Source organism: Euprymna scolopes, chromosome 40 (genome assembly GCF_053919585.1).
Source record: "Euprymna scolopes isolate OS-2025 chromosome 40, ASM5391958v1, whole genome shotgun sequence".
Lineage (NCBI taxonomy): Eukaryota > Metazoa > Mollusca > Cephalopoda > Sepiida > Sepiolidae > Euprymna > Euprymna scolopes.
This window is the reverse complement of record NC_136521.1, coordinates 5,832,090-5,839,448: the sequence shown is the minus strand read 5'-3', so window position 1 is coordinate 5,839,448 and position 7,359 is coordinate 5,832,090. Positions and strand designations below refer to the sequence as shown.

The following is a 7,359-nucleotide window of genomic DNA, read 5'->3' as shown; positions in this document are numbered from 1 at the left end:
ACATGATGTAGTGGGAGATAGTTCGATGGAGAGTCCACGTGATGTTAACTGCGGGGTTTTTATGAAGCCGGATAGGTTACGCGTGATCGCGTATTTTGAAAATCTGAGAGGTTATTTTTGTGTATATCCCTTAGAAGCGTTGAGTGAAATTTGAAGAATAAATTTTTTATTCGTCAAATTTCACTCAACGCTTCTAACGGGTATACACAAAAATAACCACCCATATATATATATATATATATATATATATATATATATATATATATATATATATATATATATATATATAATAAGAACAGATTTGTAAAGTTGAGTTATATAAAAGATATTTCGCTAATAATTTTCTCTGATGAGTAGAAATAGCATTCTTTGAAACTCTGCGGATTAAGGAGCACTCGTCTTAGGATAATTCTGCTGAACAATAAAAAAGTTTGTATAACTCCACTTGTCAAATCTGTTCTTATTATTAATTATCCTAAGCTCTACTATCGTCAGTGAATGCATTGAGCTTTTTTATTTCGTTGGAATTAAAATATAAATAACTATATTTATATTTGAATTTGATGTCTGCTTCTCTTTCATAAGTAAACTCCTCCTCATAAATCATTCTGCCATTATATATATATATATATATATATAAGTAAACGTGTCTGTATGTCTGTGTGTCTGCCTGTGTGTCTGTGTACATTTCCCTACGTAATATCTCTGTCAATTTTCAGTCTGCGCACTCGAAATTTGATATACAGGGTATTGAGATTTGGGAAATTCTTTGTAATCCGGTTTCCGCCAGAAATTTGGCTGGAAAGGGGTCAAAGCTCAACGATTTGACCTTTGAGAACTCTACCAAACTCCTCCGATAATTTTCGGTCTAAATACTTGAAATTTTAGATATAAGTTCCTTGGACATGGATCTAACATTAAGTAACCTCATTTACATATTCCACTAAATAAAATCTATTTATATAATCAGCGCCATGTTATCGATTGTTTCTTATAATAAAATTGTTTTAATTTGTTTAAAGTTGATTTATTTTATTTATTTCTAATTTATTTTCAATTATTATTAACCGACACCAGTTTGTTATTAAATTTAAGCTTTGTGAGTTATTTCTCCTTTAAACTTCAAAAAACCATGTGGTCCACTCGCAGGAAAATCGTAAGAAGTTAAGATATTGGCTGAAGAGAGCTTGATAAGGATACCTTAAACAGGCCTTATTATCGGGCTTGAAACCGACGGTACCAATGATCTGTCTCAACTAAAAACTTTCTGTACACAAAATATAAATACGCTCTTACAATTTGGATTTTCCTTTTAATTGAGCACTCTGCTGGAATTCTTTTTCCAAAAAAAAAAATCATATATATATATATATATATATATATATATATATATATATATATATATATATATATATATATATATATATATATATATACATATACACACACACACAAATTAATTTTAATATTGTAAACACACATTCTCACACTTAGTTCCAACATGATTTATATATATAAACAAAATATATATATATATATATATATATATATATATATATATATATATATATATATATATACTAGCAGTTCCATCCGGCTTTGCTCGGGCCCTATGTACTGTTCATAATTCATAATAATAGTTCAGATTAAATATTAAAAAGTTTAAATATGTACAGTAACACCTTTCTATATAATAGGCTTTCTTAACTATCATAGAAAATAAAATAACTCTGTCCATTTTCGGTCTATATATATATATATATATATATATATATATATATATATATATATAGATCATGTCATATGCTACTGGTACCTGTAACCCAGTACTACCTGCCTCATGGTCGGGTCACCGGCGACTAAACTGGTTCCCCCACCAGACTTACTTGGTGAGAAGGGCGGTTAGTCTCCCTGAAGGATTAAAAACAAGACCTTCCAAAGGGCGAATGAACTCTTTTTCTGGGTCAACGGCCAACTAGCACCGTGTATATTTGTGTGTGTGTATATGTGTATTGGGGTGGAGAGGGCTCCCGTAAGCCGTGGTGAAGGCAACCTATCTAGGAGAAGCAAATCTCTGATTTAAAAAACCATAAAGCGGAAGACCATTACCTGCATTAAGCTGGTCTGAAGATTAATTTGTTGCTGGCTATCTTGCTCTTGCTTGTTGCTGGATCTCAACATTTTGAACTGAGAGAGAGATTTAGCTGTCGTACAAAGCTATGACTCTGTAACATCGTATTTGTATAGATACTCCCTCAGGCATTTGTGCTCATGGATTTTAAATGTCTGAGGGAGTGGCACTCGTCTGACAAGACGTTGCAATCATCATACATTTTATATATATATATATATATATATATATATATATATATATATATATATGAATTTGTCGTCTGTGTCGGTGTGTCTACATTTCCCTACCAAACTACTCTATCAATTTTCAGTCCACAGATTCGAGATTTGACATAAGGAGTAGTTAGATTTGGGAACATCTTTTTAATCGGATTTCGGTCGCAAATTTCACTGTCAAGCGGTCAAAGTTCAACGATTTGACCTTTGATAACTCTACCAGAAGCCTCCGTTAATTTTGAGTCGAAACACTTGGAATTTTAAATGTAGGTCATTTTGACATGGATCAAACTTTTTAATTTGATTTAAGCCAAAATAAAAAGTAAATGTTAAGGGGTAAACATCGGGGGTAGCTATAAAAAAAATGGAACTCTACCAAATTACTCAGCTAGTTTTTCGTTCTAAGCATTTGAAATTTTACATAAAGTGTATTCAGAGATAGTGCAAGCTATTTAATCGGTTTGGGTGGAAAACGTGGGCTGCCAAGGGGTCAAAAGATTTTACCCTTGCGGTGTCTAGCAAACTACTCAGCCAATTTTGCGTTTAAACATTTGAAATGGGTACATAACGGGCATTCAGACATGCTGAAAGCATTTTATTCAGTTTTGGGGCGAAAATTTGGCTGCCAAAAGATCACAGTTGAAAGAGTTGACCTTTGCAACCTCTACCAAACTCCTCCGCCAATTTTGAGTCTAAACTTTTAGATGTGTAACTTGGACATGGGTAAAACATAGTATCTTGATTTGAGGCCAAAATAATAAAGGGGTAAAAAGGGGGGTCAAAGTTAAAAATTTGACCTCTGCGGTATCTACGAAATTACTCAGACAAATTTTTGTCTAAACATTTGAAATCTTACATAAAGTGTATTCACACGTAGAGCAAGTTATGAAAAGTACAGAGGACCCGATCAAAGCCAGGCTGAACTGATAGTATATATATATATATACATATATAAATATATATATATATATATATATATTTGTAGTCATCGACATACAGTCCTGTTTCGTTGTATCACAACTCATCAGTGCCGCTAGACTAGCATCTCTCCCAAGTCAAGTATTGAACATAGAACCGTCGTGTTGACAGTCGGCAGTTCTCCCACTCGAAGGGGCGCCCGCAAATAACTCCTCGGAATGTTTATTTAAATAGACACCCGATACCACTCTTACAGTGCTCAAACCGCCTGTTTGTTTCGTTGTATCACAACTCATCAGTGCCGCTAGATGTGTGTGTGTGGGGGGGGAAACTATGCTTATTCAATTATATTTCACCCTTAATTCGTACCTTTATTTACGAAGCTCAATATATCTTAAATATGACTACAAAGCATATAAAAATGAATGACAAAAATCTATCTTCAAAATTCCAATGCTGTTTTTCATCTTACCATTTATTTATTTCCGCATGTTAAAATGTTAAATTCTTGACAGCACCCGTTTCGCAGCGAAGAAACATTCATCAAATTATTTTGTCTATTTTTTTTTTAATGTTTTGATGCCCAGACTCATCAGAAGCATAACAACTCATTAACTTAAAAGAATATATATGTATTTACGCCATCTGATGAGTCAGGACGGACAGTATTAAAAAAATATATGAATGTTTCTGCGTTACGAAACAGTGCTCTCAATAATTGAACAATTTACCATGTGGAAAGACTTAAATAAAAACCAGTAAGATGGACAATATCTTGGAATTTGGATTATTAGACATTTTTGTAATTTATATATATACTAGCAGTTCAGCCCAGCTTGGCTCGGGGCCTTTGACTCCTGTCCAGGTAACCTACATCTAAAATTTCAAATGTTTACACCCAGAATTGCCGGGAAAGTTTGGTAGAGTTTTCAAAGGTCAAATCATTGAACTTTGACCTCCTGACAACGTAATTTCTGTCCGAAACCGATTAAAAAGGTTTTTCCAAATCTCAATACCCGTTATGTCAAATCTCGAATCTATAGAATGAAAATGAGTAGTTTGGTAGGAAAATGTACACACACAGAAACAGATACACAAAAGAATATATATATATATATATATATATATATATATATATATATATATATATATATATATATATATTCTTATTATATACCTTATATAAGAAGCTCAATGTGCTTACAGAGCAATATATAGAATAAATGACAAAAATTTATACTTCAAAATTCATGATGTTGACCATCTTATAGTTTATTCCTTTAATTCAAAATTGTATAAATCAACTGTTTTAAAGGAATAAACTATAAGATTGTCAACATCATGAGTTTTGGAATACAGATTTTTGTCATTTATTCTCTGTATATATATATATATATATATATATATATATATATATATATATATATATATATATATATATATATAAACATTACCGACATACCAAGCATCCCCTCACACCTTTCCCCCTTGTTCCCTTCCTCTTTTTTCCGCTCTTCTGCGCTCCTCTCCTGACATCATTCATTCTTTCATCCCATCATAACCAACATTTCTGTAAAAGTCTGAGGAAGCTACAGACGGTAAAAAAAAAAAAAAACGGCCGGGTAGCTGAGACAATAATGTACCTATTTACTATGCCTCCCCACGGGACAGAGTTTGACAACAGGGTTGTTGTTTTTTTTTTAAACGTAGAGAAAAGGAACAAAAAATAAAAATTGTCTCAGTCGTGAAGGATTTCTCCTCCACTGACAAAGAACAAGAAATTGAAGTGCAGCATCTGAAGAACAGATACTACACTTTGATCTTGTCCCGAAGGCCAAATAACAGAAAGATAGTATTTATTTGCTCCCCCACCGAGCAAATTAGGCACAAGGCCGATTTTTAATGTGAGGAGTGAAGGGGGGGGGGAAAAAGGGGACCAGCTCCCGAGAGGTGGGAAATGGGAGCTGGTTAAAGGTCAGGCATGTGGGGTTGCCCCCACATCTGGTCTTTGCTAGTCATAGCTAGTCATAGCTTGCAGTATCTGCCGGAACAGATACTACACTTTGATCTTGTCGCCCGGACCCCCGAGGGGGTTTGGGGCTGTTGTGCCAAATAACAGAAAGATACGGTAATAAAAAATAAAACGTATATATATATATATATATATATATATATATATATATATATATATATATATATATATGTGTGTGTGTGTGTGTGTGTGTGTGTGTGTGTGTGTGTGTGTGTGTGCCATTGTTTAATCGCGTCACATTTTACAAGATAAGCTTAAAATGGTAAACATAACCTGAGTGCTTTGTTTTGGCGCGAATGTGTGCGCAGGGGTTGGGTGTTTCCTGTCTTTAATGAGTAGAGTTTATACGTAGGAGCAGGGGGGGGCTTCTTCCTTCTTATGGAGTGGAGGGTGGCAAAAGGTTCGGAGGGCGTAGGTGAGTGGGTGTGTGGTGATAAATGGATTAATCAAAGATTTTTTTTTTTTTAAGAAAAAAAGGAAACGCTCCCTTCTTTCCGTATTGCGTTTGTCCTTTATTTTAAGCGTCCTTAAAATGATACGTAGTAGTATTAGTAGCAGTAGGAGCAGCAGCAGTAGTAGTAGTAGTAGTAGTAGTAGTAGTAAGAATAGTATGAAAATATATCTTGGGCAACCTTTAGAATAGTATGAAAATATATCTTGGGCAACCTTTTCATGCGTTATACTTGCAGGAACTGGGTTCGATTCTCCCGGCCAGCAGTAATTATCACTTCCTGCGCAGAGGATTGAGAAAGCAAGAGACACTGGCGCCTGTGGGTTTGAAAAATATTATTAATATTTATAATTATAAACTCCTTTAAGAATGCAAACTTTAAACGCTGTCCGAGAAAATAAACAAATGGTCGATCTCAACGAGTGAAACGCGACATTCACGACTTCAAATCATTAGAATTATCTCTTCATTGTTTTGCCCGCGTTCGGCATTTATAGGTGTTTAATTTCCACTTTATTAATTGATACTGACATGGAGGTAAGGTCTGAGCCAATAGAGTAAAATGTTAGCTTTGGAATTGGGTTAGAATCTCCCCCATCAACCGTAATCATCATTCCCTGCACTGAGGATTGCGATAGCATGGAATACAAAAGCTTGAAAGATGATTATATACGTACGAATTCTCACGATAATGATGCGCGGAATATTCTTTGTAGCTTAATTGCCATATATATTTTAATAACTTACCAACTAGCTCTACCTATGTATTGAGCACTGTTAAAGTAAATATCTAAAAATTTACACATAAAATTATATCTTCGTATAATAATTTTTGTGATTAAATGAAATATATATTATATACGGCATAATCTCGTTGACACACCGATTCTTATCAGATCATCGAAGTGAAGCAACGTTGAGTCTGGTTAGTACCAGATGGGTGACCATTTGGAAATTCTAGGCGCTGTATGTCTCTCCGCTTATCTCGGCATTTGCTTCCAGTCGTCCTATATATACACTTCATTTGCCACTGGTATTTAACAATGTCGACTCAGGAGAGGTATGGTTGGCGATTGCGCACCTCCTGCAAACAAAATTTCACGCGCAGGCACCCCTTCGTGGGTATCCATAGTCTGTCAAATACTGAAGGAGCCTGTGTGTGTGTGTCTGGTTACGAATAGGCTCCTATATGGTTGACTATTACAGAAAACTGATCACATATAATGATAGATGTATCGAGACACAGGAATGAGTATATTTAATCTGGCATAATGATTATTCATTAAAATTGTGGGGGCTGCGTACGCACCTGATCCACAAAGTATGGAAATAAAAATTTAAAAAAAAAATGTTTACAAGTGTTTTTGATATAGATGTACATACTAATACTTTGATAAGTATGTTTTAACTTAAATAGGGATGGTATGATAAAATTGCGGAGTCTGCGTTCGCGCCTGGCCTCCATAGAATAGAAATAGGCACAAACTTTAATAAAGACTTTTCATATCTATCTGCGTAAGTATACTTTGATAATTATGTTTCTGTTTGAAGAAATATGGTATAATTAAATTATGGGGAGTTCGTTCGCGCCTGACTTCCATGGAATGGA

General features: G+C 34.4%; 1 pseudogene; it reads left to right on the top strand.

Annotated features, from left to right (window-relative positions):
* Window positions 1-6,606: 6,606 nt before the first annotated feature.
* Window positions 6,607-6,723, top strand: LOC145265782 (5S ribosomal RNA; annotated as a pseudogene).
* The last annotated feature ends 636 nt before the right edge of the window (window positions 6,724-7,359 follow it).